Source organism: Battus philenor, unplaced genomic scaffold (genome assembly GCF_028537555.1).
Source record: "Battus philenor isolate CCGP_79_NKW_IND1 unplaced genomic scaffold, ilBatPhil1.0.hap1 SCAF_8, whole genome shotgun sequence".
NCBI lineage: Eukaryota > Metazoa > Arthropoda > Insecta > Lepidoptera > Papilionidae > Battus > Battus philenor.
Window position 1 is genome coordinate 14,216,111 of NW_027181748.1, and position 14,775 is coordinate 14,230,885.

The window sequence follows — 14,775 nt, forward strand, 5'->3', positions numbered from 1 at the left end:
ATTGACGTCACATGTTTGACAACTAGGGACATGTGTAATGTTTACTCTGTGGTTTATATAAAAAAAAATATTTACTATAAAGCTTTGTAAAAATAAAAAAAATATATGTTAATTCCTCTAGCCGTTCTCTAACTTTTGGCAATCTATTATACGAATAATTCTTTTTTATAATTACATTTATAACAACCCCTGGACTAACTCAAGATCAACACTAGACTATCCACAATATATTACCGAGTTTGGCTTTTTTTGGCTTAACCACCCGCAGACATACAGATGGTTTCAACAAACTATTTATTGTACGTAAAGTAGACGGTGGAAGACCACTTGGATCATCAACTCCCCAATAGTCTGATCAAGTTAATAGAATCTCATTACTATCCAGAAGAAAGCAGAGTATATGATGGCAAAGAAGGTGCTCGTCATAGATTCCGTTGTTTCAAGACGAACACCGTCCAGAAATAAAGAGACAACTGAAAAGTTACAGTTCTTCCGAGACCTATATTGCTCTAAGTTAAAACTATAACGGCATATTTATGATAACTTAGCTAACATAAAAATAACTTAATGCTGACGCAAGTAATGGTTGAATTATCACATTATTTTCACCTCTAACCAACCTATGTCAGGTTGACTGAAGAAGTAACCTCGAAACACAAGAACTCCTTAGTTCGTAAACATTATATACGCATAGCCTTTAGAAATGAAGCTATATTTTATTGAATGAATGTTTATTTTTAAACTGGCCAGAAACTTTTAAAATATACGTGGTCCACAAACTGACAGCGTATATGAATAACTCTGTTTCCACTTGAATGGATGTGCGTAGGAGGGTGTCACCCTTTTACTTCGAACAACAATTGAGTGTTGTATATAAGAGACGCGTGAACGAGATGGTGTCAAAAAAAATGTAGTGAAAATTCTTCAATATACTCAAAAATAAAACATTTATTTAATACAGAACTTTTATAATAAATTCGAAAAAAAACTTATTGTAATAACATACATATATATTTTTTTCTCATAATTAAACCATATAAATTATTCTTAATTATAATTAAAATTACAATATTATAAATATGCGTTCACATGAGATAATTAATTTGACCGACTAATCAAAGTATATCACTAAGTCCATATGCTAAAAATAAAATTAATTTCTCTAAAAATATCTTTGGTGAAACTGGATTATAAGCGCTTGTAAAGGTGAACCATATAATTCTTATCAAATTCAAGTTATTAAGAAGAAAATCCTTAAAATACATGTCTATTGCCTTTGATAAGAGGCTTTGTTTAAACGTCTTATCACATTATCATTGCCTATGTGACTTTTGTATACAATTGTCACTGTTTCATAACAAATAAAAAAGAAAAAAAAACTTCTAAAATGCACAAATAAATATTCGAATTTTAAATGCTTACCGATCCATAGCAGCAATTTAAAAATTCTTTATAACGAAACGGTATGTTTATATAACGATTTTGTGTTAATAACCGATTAAAAAGTCTACTGAAATAACGTTGCGCGTTGGGCGGCGTTCTATGGACGACTGGGCGGGCGGGCGGTGAGCGTAGATAGCGAAGCCTTCGTTTATTCACTTCGCTCGCCACGCGAACACACGCTTACGAACGAGACAGAACCATTGAATGCATTGGAAACATGCAATTCGACATATGTACAATTCACGTTTGATAATCAAGGGTTTACCAATAAATTTACATTACAATCGATACTGGATTATAATCCTTTTGATGCTATATGTTGGGTAAACTTTTAAACATATATTTAAACATACATATAGTTAATGCTGTCAATAAATGTACAGTACGTTCTATTAAAAAAAAGAATGGTTCCAGAAATAATTATTAACCTAACGTAATATAGTACACACACACACACACACGTATATAAATATTTATATATATATATACGTACGACATACATGTTTTCATTTTTTGTTAAAATATGAAATACTGCACATTAATTACAGTTATCAGTGGCTGCAGATGTAATGTCAGAAGATACTAGCCTGTCGCAAAAAATAAATAAATGTAAAGTATTTTAGAGTGAACACTTTATATAAAGTGATTGAAAATAGGTGTATAAAGCTAAAAAAATGAGCTATATGTCTAACCATATAGCTTTTATAGGTATAACGTATCACTCGGTATATGTTGATCAATATATATGTACGTTGACCTATTGATATATGTTCAGAACAAGAAACTCTGCCCTTTTGTAATATGTCATAGTTGATTGATTACGATAGTATCAGAATATAGATAGTTTCACGTTGTTTTAGGTTCATAGAACAAACTTTAGCACTTAAAGGTTTTGTAATTGTATAACTTAATTTGAAAGTAAGCATCGGCAAGGGGACTAGATAGTTGAAAATTTTGTATGATGATGTATCGAATAATTAAAATCGATTTTAAAAGCACTAATAGTTTTATTTTTTTATACTGGGTGATTATATGTGAAAAAGCTACGAAGCTTTTAGACCTATTTCCAATGGTCCGATCTAAAGTGGTCACTCTGATATATATCGTATAATTTTTTTTTCCTTTAAAATGCCACAAGCCAATAACTTCTCATGTTACAAATTCTGTAGAGACAATTTGTATACACCAATTACCTTGCTTTGCATCGTTTCGTTTTGCTATTTTTTCGAAATTCCGTCGCTGCCTAATTAGTACTTATTTTCACTGTGTATCGTTAGATTTTCGAGGTTGCATTGTTTTGGGTTCGAGTCTTTAATTTTTTTTTAATTTTCTTTTTTTTCCAAAAGATGGCAACACTTTTGTTTCTAATTGCGTCATGCCATCAAAACTCGGGGATTCCCTTTCTAATTAAAACTCAACGCAATTTTAATACAGTGTTATTTTCACTTTGTTTTGCTAATTTTGCAGTTCGGTTTTAATTACGTAGTGTTGTAATGTATTTTAACTGTAATTGATATCGATAATATGTAATTTTACTTTTTTTAAATAAATAAACTTATATAAATTTTATCGTGTTGTTTCTGGTTACAAAAAAGGTATGTAACTTTCCAATTTATTCATAGGCAGAGTTATATTATTTTTGTTTTTTAATGTTTACTTTGTTCAATTTTCTTTTTAAAAAGTTGTATTTTCGTAACCCGACCTTTACATTGTTTACTATAGATAATCTTAATTCACTTTGCGGCGTTTCAATTTGCGTCGTGTTTTTTTGGAACGTAACCACGACGCAAAGTGCGGTTTTGGTGTATAAGTAAAATCCTTGGAGCACTAGAACAATATATATACACATTTTTATATATATAATTTTAGCGAAAAAATTGTCACTCTAAAATATTTTACATGAAATATTTAATTATTATTGGAATGCGACAAGCCAATTACAACTGGCAGGACATAAATTATCGGGACCATTTATATTTTAAAAAATCTTTCGAACATTAGAACTATACGAACTTTTAGCGAAATGTATTCAAATTACTCTTAAAAATTTTAATAAAATTTACTATATAATTTATATGTTGCAAACATCTTACGGTGTCAGAAATGGTATATGTTATCTTCGAATTTTTGTATTTAAAAATTAAAAAGTTTAAGGATTTAAAAACATAAATACGACATTTTTAAATTTATAAACATACGTGGAACATAATACCGTAGCCATTATCTACCAGTCAACCTTGAGACGAGTTGGAAAGAATGTGACAGTTGTAAAAATACTCGCTTACTACAAACGTAAATATGTGTGAATAAATTAAAAAAATAATCATGCTTTAAATTACGTTTTGATTATTAACAGGGGCCATTTCGAAATTGCACTTGACAAGAGTTCAACCTTTCGCTCCGGGGTTTAAACTTTTCACAAAAATTATATATGTCTTATAGAATCTAGAAACATCTTTTTTTAAATTATTTGGAATTTGAATTTACTTTTAATTTAATTTCCAAATTATCATTTAGTTTCTTAAGTAATTTTTTTTAATATTAAAGATTACGTATATATAGGAGTAGCATAGCACCAAAAAGGTTGGTAGACACTGTTTCGATATTTTTAAATTTATCTTCATTTATTTTTAATAAAAAATATTTTAAATTATTTTCTATTTTTAATTTTTAAATATAATAAATTATTTATTTCATTTAAAAATATTTTCATTTCTATTTTCATGTTGATTTAGAGGCAACCTAATAAATGCATTTTTAAGTAGCTCAAAATTAAACAAATGTGGATTGGCAATCATTTACCTTTACAGTGTGATTGGCCAAGGCGGTATGGGGTATGTGCCGCCTAACTTCACAACCTTTTCCAACCATACCCGTTTCTCTATAGACCAAGGAACTCGGCTCACTGCCATTCTTACACTGTGAAATTTTCTTAGTGGAAACCACGCGTTTCGGCTTAACATTCCTGAACCTCATTCTTCATTATTTCCCGAGAATAATAACGCCTGTCTCTTCAGGGTCAGAGTTAATAGGTACCTACTATGTCTGCGTGCTTTATTTGACCACATCGTCGCATACCATCAGACGAGTTAGTGGACAAATGCGGACAAGAAAGAGTAAAAAAAAAGAAGAATACGTTATGTCTGCTTGACGTTACTCAAGATTCAGATGTACAAAATCTTAGAGATTCCATATTTGTAGAGATTAATATATATATTTATATATGTACATAGTAAAATTGAAACGTAGTTACAGACTGTGCATGTCGGTGTGTAGGCTTCCTGCAAAGGAAAGCCTCCTTTGCCGGTGTATTCAATTATCAGCAGTGCATTTAGGAAGCGAAATAACTAGGTAGTAATTATAACTTGGTAGAGTGTTGCGTGCAACACGACGTAATATTGATATGTCATAAATTTAACAAAGAATATGCGGCTCCGTAATCGGCGATCCATGCTCTCGGTGTCGTTACAATTTCATACATAATTTGTTTGCTTATTTAATAATCTATGCAAATAAACGAAATTTGAGTGTTGACTTTGACTGTTTGTAATATTAAAACAACAGCTTTTTGCCAACTAACCACATACTTATAAATATATATACGGTACATATTAAGTGGACCGGATATTTAATTGTCATTTGGTAGCTCATTACTTGTAAGAAGTTGCATACTAGATGGCAAAAGGTTGTTAATAATGAAGGTGAATATAATGTTGATTAGAAATGAAAACTTTCTAAAAATGTAGTCGTGTGAATTTAACTTAAGAAAGCGACATTACTTTCCGGTCACCATAATATATATATTTTTATTTTTGCCTAACTGTTTGTGCTGGCTCTGAAATGTCTGGACCGATTTTGACAAGACTTAAACTGGCATTTAGCTGATATAATGAGTAACTTAGGCTACATATATTTTAGAAAAATTCTAGAACAAAAAAATCTTAAAAACTAAACATTTTTTAGGTTAAATTCCACGTGAACGAAGTCGCGGACACAGCTAGTTTATCATAAGTTTTACAAAAGAGATAATAAAAGAATCAATTAATGATAACATGGTATATTTTTGTTATATGGTTATCGTAGTTTCTAGAATTAATTTCTAGAAATTATCACGTAGAAAATTTATCAAATAAATTATGCAAATCTATTTATATAAAATTTTCGTGTCATAGTGTTAGTTGCCATATATCTCCAAAACGTCTTAGCCAATTTTTATTGAATTTCATATAAATATTCAGTATGTCTGGGACTCAGTTGTGTACATAGCCCCTTAGTGATAATTGTTGACCACCCGATTTTATTTTTACTATTCGAAAAAAAAACATTTTATTGTTTTTTTGCATTTAGCATAAAATCACATGCATATACTATAATGGCTGAAACAAAATCAACAGTACTTAAAAAAATTGTAAATTATTAAAAAAATCATATTCCATTTTTAATTAAATTTTGAATAGCGAATAGTGAAGTACGAATTTTGAATTAAGAATAAGGAATAGCGAAAACAAAACAAATGATCATTGCATATGGTTTTAATAACGCGATATCGGCGCGTACGCAGTTTGAAGAGGTGTTCGTTGCATCCGAGAACTGAAGCGACTTTGCGCAGCGGTTTGCCCTTCCATTGTTCTCCCGATGCCCCTCGTTGCCTTCCAAGAGTATTGTTCCGAAAATAATCATTTATTCGTCCGAGTATAATTCTCTAAGTATTCCGGTGCATTGTACAATTGTTTTATTATTAAAAGCATTGTGTTCATTCCGCTCGAAGATTTTACAAATACCAGATATGAAAATTATAAAAACTTTATTTATCAATATTACATAATACATAATACAATATACGATGATATACATATCACCGTCTTCAATGAATAAAAAAGATAAGTCCGAAAATACAACTCTTTAGGTACTACAAAATACTAAATATTGGTTATATCTCAAAAATTTTGGCCATATATGACAGTGAAAATATATATAAGAATATAATTGTATCTATTCTTGGCATTCTGAATAATAGTAAAGTTTTTACTTATATCGTATGATCTTTTTATTCTTTTTTGTATTTTACTTTGTTTAATAAATAAAAAAAAGGAACTTTGCCTATCTCTGCCATTTTTGGCTAGAAAATTCTGGAAAAATTGACAAGGTGTATCGGAACTCTTAAAAAAAGAAAAAATATAGGGCGGTGATATTCTCTTGTTGACATCAAATTGAGTCTTCCACATGTTTGGATAAAATATCTTAGAATTGAAAAAGCACGTAATTCAGCGGGACTATCGATTTTTAAACAACCTATTAAATTATGTTTCATTGAAATTTCTGACATCGGTAATTTGAGGTTTATATATTTTTATCTATTTTATTTTTGAGCAGTGTTAGCTCAGCGGTAGAGGACTGATATTTGCGATTGTAGGTCGCTAGTTCGATTCCCAAGATACCAGTCGCCTTGTGCATTAATTATATAGGATTAACATTGCGTAAAAAAGTTTCCAAAGGTTGGACGCTAGTGTCCACTGCGTAACATAATATCACACTGCGATCGCCAAACCATCTGCCAAGCGTGGCTATTACGGTACATCTATCCATAGATATCTTTGGGGGAGGCTTACTCCTTACTTTATTTTGTGTTTAAAGTTATATGATAGTATTAAATTGAAAAATATACGATTTAGTATCAATTGTAGATTAATATAGATAACATGAATTCGGATCGTGAACAGAAAAGAAAATGAAAAAAGTTTTTCTTCCTGCCTATGCCTGCTATAAGAGTTTAGCTGTATTATGAGCATGGAATATCTTTATATAATCATCATCATTATATCAAGTAAGAAAAGGACCAATATATAGCTACTTTCGTCAATGCAGAGACTTTTTTGAATTGACTCTGTGTTTGGCACTAATGGGTGTGGCATTGCTCCTGGGGATGCCCCGTGGAGGGGTGAAACACGTGTTGAGTGATTTAGCGGTGGTAGTTGTGTAATTCGCATTGTTTGCCGCATGCGCATTTATCAGCGGGCTGGCGAGTGGTGCACTTTATTGCACGACTACTACTGCATTGGCGGAAGTAGCTATATATTGGTCCTTTTCTTACGTAGGATGGACTTCTGCAAAATAACGCCTAAATCCATAAGATATCATTATATCAGCTCATAGACGTTCACTGTAAGGTAGAGGGTTCCTTCAAAGATCGCCACGATGACAGGTCTTGTACTGCCCGCATTCAGGGTCTTCCTGTGCCAATGTCTACATCTTCGGTTCACCTATTTAGTTTACTTCCCAAGCCGTGTCTATCATCTACTTCATTTAATACTTGAAATTTAGAGCCACATATAATTTAAAAATAAATATCATTACGAATAAAACTATTTATATAATAACTCAGTAACTGAAGTTTAAACATGTTACACTTTTAAAAATATGGCAACTAATTACAGAGATTTGCGTGAGGCGAAAGCATGTTCTATTATTAAAATATCCTTCGGTATCTAAGATTTGTTTACAGTTGAGAGGTTAAAGGTTATAAATGGGTGAATGAATATAAAATTTCTCAACAACAAGGTTAAAAGTAAATTGACGGTATAAAGCTTGTTATTCAATAAACGAATATTTAAATGACAAGAATCCTTGGAAGTGATGTTGTTTGATTATTTTGATTTCATTTAGGCTATATCTGATAGATTGTATATGTATAAATCTGTATTGTTAAACTTTATTAAAAGATGTTTTGTTGTGGAGTTCCTTCATTCTTCTCCACAACTATAAAACCTTGCGAAGCAGAGTAGAGTCAAAAATAAATGTGTAAAAAAATAATTTGACAATCAAGAGTTCTGTTAAAAGTTCAAATGTTGAATATAAGAATTATATTTAAATCTTTATAAATAACTTTTAGCTATATAAAAATTACAGCTACATATAGTAAACAATAATTAATTTTAATATTTATTAATTTGAATTTTAAAAACGCATTTTATTACTATATTATTATTACGTCATTTATTTCGGAATTGATTTTTATATATGGCGTACCATATATTATTTAACAGTAAATAAACTATTTAGTCACCTAGTTAAAACTTTTATACCTATAACTAATCATCCTGTATGTATGTTAACTGTTATTTGATACAACTCTACTGTTATAACAAGTAATAATTTGAAAATGCACTTTATTCTTTTATTTATTAAACGTTCATTTTTATTTAATTACGCCGTTGGACTTCACAAACAATATGTTGCCCAATTTAGAGCTTTTAAATGTCTAAATATATAACATATATAATAAGATATATATGAAGAGCTTTTAAAGCCCGTATGCAGCTTTCTGTACGTGCACTTAAATTTTATTTATTAAACGTTCATTTTTATTCTAATTACGCCGATGGACTTCACAAATAATCAATACGTTCACTAATTTAAACCATTTACATGTATAACTATATAACATATATAATTAGATATATTTGAAGAGCTTTTAAAGCCCGTATGCAGTCTGTACGTGCACTTACTTGGTTTAACAAGAGCACATCGACGTGAGAGATTCGAAGCTTTTGTTGTCTGGTTATAAGTAATCGGAAACAGGTTTCCAAGCCCCCGCAAGGCTGGGGTGCGTCTCGAACAAAAGAAGCCGAGCTATCTATACGTCCACGTGTTTATTTTATTACTCCTTTTTTACAAATGCATGAATAGGGACGTGTTATAAGTTGAACAGGTAACTTTAAACCGAAAGGTTCTGGTGTGGCTGGCCGAATATACTCAACTGTTACTTGATACAATTCTATTGTCGTTACAAAGTTACGGTTTAAATATAGAACAATATACTCTCGTTAAAATTTTTTTTTATTACTTGGCTTCGTACAGACAAAATCCATGGTTCTATCCATGGTTGTATCATAAAACAATTAAGAAAAATAATCTTTACGATATTTATTTATTTACTTTATTGAAGATAAACAGTAACAAAAGGCAGTAAGAAAGTACAAACTTAGAAGCTTAGACATATAAAATTAGTTACAATTGTTACCTTAAAACCACATCACTGAGAATATTTAATGATTTATAGTCAAACAATGACAGAAAAAGTAAAAACATTACTGGTAAAACATTACATTACTAAACAGGGAAGAGATACCCTAATTAAATGGTGTTTAATCTTTTAGACGTCCACTACAAGGCGTAACGCTCACCCAAAGATATCTTTGGGGAGATTATACCATAATCGCCACACTTGGCAGATAGTTTGGCGATAGTAGTGTGATATCATGGTACGCAGACGGCGCTGCTGCCCCTTTAGGAAACTTTTTATGAGCAGTAGCAATTCTATATAATTAATGCACAATGTTTGACTTATGTAATATTGTATAATCAAACCTGCGACCCAACTAACTTAGTAATATTGTAAAATTTTAGTGCAATTCTTTATGTTACATGATATGTTTTGTTTGTTTACATCCTAACACGCCATTTTCAAGTTTTGTTTAACAATAAATGTTTGACAGACAGGTAAATGCGTTTTAATATACTCTATGTTTTACATGAAACAAGATAAATTTATTTTTACTACTATCTTAGCGATATGTTTATTTTCTCCGTATAAGAAGTTGCTTCGCATCTTTCAGATAATATTTTGTCGGATATTCGTCAAGTCTGCAATCTGTCACGACTAAACAGGTATTAAGGCTGAACATACTAGTTGCTTACTCTCGGATGATGTTAATGCTGTTAGCCCGGTGACTTTTACAGCTTAATCAGAACTGAACATGAAGTGGAAGGATCCGTGAACTTAAAAATAAAACAGAAGCTGGACAGACGCATTCCAGTTGTACTATGTCGTTCGCACGTAGTAAACCGCTCTACCATAGTAGAGCTGTGTGGTGTTGATGTTGTGTATGCGGCTTGAACGGCAACGTGGACCACAGGCGAACAAAGGAGGGATCCGGATTTAACCACGGTTTGTCCATGCTGTTCGCGGTTAGGGAGCGGGCGGACGCCCTCTATCAAAGTAATTATTAAACAAGCAATTGCAACAGACGAAATAGAAAACGTTAAGCATGTATTAGCGGTCTCCTTGTAGTGTTCCCTTGATTTTTCACATTTTTTAGTTGTATAGCTATCGTTATAGGTGCTTCGTGTTCTTCCTCTGTCTTAGGTACACAGAGTGTTTTTTTTAAAACATATTAAATGCGTCTTCTTTTTCCTCCTCGATGTCATTTTTTTAATTCTCCACTAAGACTATACATTATAGAGCGTCCACTGAAAGCGATCTCAGCTCGGCGTCTTCTGAATCCGCTGAAATAATAGTACGTACCGGTCCAAGCAGACTTCCTCTGGGGAGCATTCTAACTTCGCTATCTTAAAAGATGTCTATAGGTGTCTCTCTTGACTCTGCATTGAAACCATAGAATTTACAAAAGAGTAGTTAATAGCCTCGCTAATGAAGGACGAAAAGAGACCAATATACCTCGAACTTTGCAGGAAAATTGCAGAAAAAGCAATCAGTAGAAATAAAAGTTAATAGTAAGAATAAGGTAAACAATAATAATTAAAACTGAGGAATGAGGTGAGGAATGAATGATATCGAATGAAAGAGAAAGGCGGAAGAAATATAGAAAGATGAAGTATGAAAGAACATAAGAAGAATGCAAGAAGAGCGCAAGAAGAGCGCAAGAAAAGAAATGTGAAAAAAAAATATTAAATGCCATAAAACGACCCTGTCCTTCCCAAAGATAGGGGTACGAGAGGCCCGTAATAGCAGGGTCCATAAAAAAAAAACAAAGCCAGTAAAAGTCTTTTCGAAATATAGCTTTCAGCGATATGTGTTTTGTTAAAATTTTACATATGTGTTTTTATTTGCAACATATACGAATTTCGTTGCAGTGAGCTTGTACATCAAGGATATTTCATAAATTTTCGTGTCAAAAATTTTGAATATGGAATTAGAAAATTAAGTCCTCGTATCAGTCAATAAATAAAAAAATAAAATCATTAACATTAGCCAATGATTATTTTGATTGACAGTTCGAAAATTAGAATTTACGTTTAAATAAGCCCGTCATAGAATCCTGATAATCAATTATCTACACGGAAAATACGATGCCGATCTCTGATATTATTTTATAAATCAATTTAAATTTTCATATCTCACAGTCTAAAATATTTTACGACGGCAATCATTCAACGTTGAATGGAAACAATCGATCTCTTTTCAATTTTTACAAAACGTGACTGAGATATACACATATTTCGATACGTAACAATTCTATTCGTACGTTATATTAACCAAACAAAAAGATTTGCCTGTGAATAGAGAATGTTTAATAGAAAATTATGTCAAAGTATACGTCAAGTGTAGGTTAGATCTGTCTGCAGCGCTTGGACAGCGACTTGAAATAATATAATGTACCAACTAATGTATAATTGAGTAAAACTTCCAAATTGTATTGTTAATATGTATAAATTTTAGCTGTATTTATCCATATAGAAAACTGTATAAGAAATATTGTAAATTATGATGAAACGCGGTCGTGTCTCGTAGCTGGGAGAAGAAAGATCCGTATCAAATAGAGACAACCCTCTCCCAACTGTCTGCGCTTAGTAAAAGCGAAAAAAAATTGTAAAAAAAACACTAGATATACACATTAGAATTAATTAAAAAAAGTGTAGCCTAGAACAGTGTTTCCTACAGGTGGGTAATATAATTGTTAACGGGTTTTCGAAAGTGGACTTGGCAAGATTTTAACCCTTTCGCTTTAATATAAAAATTTCATATGTCATATAGGGTGGCGTTAGAATTATAGAAAGGTCAATGTGGGATATGGCACATAAGAGGTTGAAAAATACTGACTTAGAATGTCCGCCTACAAGGACAGATGACTTTCTTAAGATCGTAGGAATACGCTAAATGCAAACCACCTCCATCCAGTCTTATTGGAAACCTATAGTGGGAGACCTATATCCAACATTGAAATTCCTATAGCTAAAATGATAATGATGACGTCAATACGGATCTTAGGAAAATTCCAGAGTTTTGAATTACTATTTCAGATACTGAAGGTTGTAGAAGATACATATATTTCATATTAGTGTATATGTACAGTATATAGTGAACATATATGTCCCTTCGTTCTAGTAATAATCATATATAAGAACGCCTGTTTTTCGCCAACAAACTGCGTTCTCAATTTGGCGATTTTAGATATAATTACTTTGTCTGATAATATTTGGAAAATAAATAAAATACACCAAATTTGTTCCTGTTGTTGTCCACTTCTACCAATGCTAATGCTTTTCGAAGTTGTATTATTAACCAGGTAATGCCAACAGAGTTGGGTTCGGCGCTCTTGGGCGTGCTTGTGACGGAATGGTAGACGCGTACTGAGAGACAGCAAAAGCCAAAGCCTTCCTGGAAGGCCCTTGGACCAGGTTCTTTCATGGAGAGTCCACCAAAGCAATGTTATATCTCAGCCGCCAGATATGTAGTATATACTTAACTAAGTCGAGGTTTCCGGTGGATATCTCAGGCTTTGCTACTGAAAGCTAGGTTTCAGCAAAGTACCTTCTGTATTCTGCCCCTTCAATCTAAAGGTAATATATGTTTATCTTGACAATTGACTTTTCTACGTTATATATCTAGAAGTAATTTCAAACACAAACAAAAAGATCAAAAATTCCTAAAGTGCAAATTTAAAGTTGTTTTTTTTTGTCTATGGAAAATGAACGATGCTATAGAAAAATAGAACGTAAATACGAGTAGAATAAAACCATAAAAACAACCAAAGGGTAAGAAGACACGTAAATGAGGCTAATTAAAGAACCCAATTCTAATTAATTTGTCTCCGGCTTAGGTATGAATGTCTAAATAGCATTTTCTTCTAAGTTAACTCTTGTTACGTAATTTTGAACTTTAATCCTTAACATATAGAGTTAATTTTTCATGTCAAGATCTGTTAAAATTACGTGAAAATTTTATAAGTTCGTTACCCTGAAAATGTTTTTAACAACGCCTTATGTTTATTTATAAAGAAATTATTTAGCAATAAAAATGTTTAAATTCTTACTTTAAAAATACATATATATTTATATCGTACAAAACAATGAAGGTTTTCAAATCAATCGTTTTCAACGTTTTATTTATTGGCTCAAAAGCCTTCAGTCATATATATTCAAACATAATGTATTCAGGAATAATTAAAAATAACTGCCTCCCTAGTCGATAAACCCCAGTTATCGATTTGACAGGCTTTTGACGATTACCCTGTTGAAACATGTTACAATTCGTCATTTCATTGAATATATATATACAGAATGTATATTTATAGATTTAGAAGCTTTACTGTAGAAACAATAGTTTCAGAAATATTAAACGTAACATACTTTAGAAAAAGAGTTGTAAAAATTCAGGTTACTACATATTAAAATTAATTGCTTTTTACTGTCTATCCTTGCAGATTTGTATTTTCGTATTGCTAAACGCTTGCAAATTTGTAATGCCCGAAATTATTCGAATAGAATAAATAAATTAATGTAACATATTGCGAAATGTACATTTTATACAGGATAATTGAAAATGAATATAAAAGCTCTAAACGTATATGGTGACCAATGTGCTACTTTTCTTGGCAGCATTCTTGAAAAGCCATGTGTTTCACGTGGCTAATCATATATCCTTAGCTCGTGTTGGAAAAACATTAATATTATATATTTACGCATCAGAAAATAGAACTTAGTGTTCCGTGTTAAAAAGCATTACAATAAATTTATTTAAATTATACAGGATGCACAACAGCGTTCTCTGCGTACCATAACACCACACTGCGATCGCCAACTCATCTGCCAAGCGTGGCGATTATGATAAATGGTCTCATAGATATCTGGAAGGAGGCCTATGTCTTAAAAAAACCATTAGTTTAAAATTCAACGACCATTGTATACTCTCAAAGAGCGTACTTGATGACAAATAAATAAAATTGGAATGCCTGTTTGTAATATTTAAAAAACCGCTTTTTTCTATACGGATATGAACATATATACTGTTCATACCATAATTACGTTTTTATATATCTTCTTTGTTCCGGTTAATCTCTGAAATGGCTGAACCGATTTTAATGAGACTTATACTGGCAGCTGATGTAATAAGGCGTAACTTAGACTACAAAAATCAATGAGAGCCACGCGAAGCAGACGGGAAACAAATAGTAATTAAATTTCATAAAACAATGCTAAAAATTAAAATTACAGAAACAGCTTTATTGTATACACTGTTTTTCCGTTATTCACAACGAAAGAAAACTCGAATGAAAATAATCATAAAACATAAAAGATTTGGTGTACTTAGAA

At 31.5% G+C, this 14,775-nt stretch overlaps 1 protein-coding gene across 1 annotated transcript in view; it reads right to left on the bottom strand.

Moving 5' to 3' along the window:
- Nucleotides 1-14,775, bottom strand: part of CenG1A (Centaurin-gamma-1A) — a 365,691-nt gene that overhangs the window by 18,360 nt on the left and 332,556 nt on the right. The gene's annotated exons all lie outside the window — the stretch shown is intronic.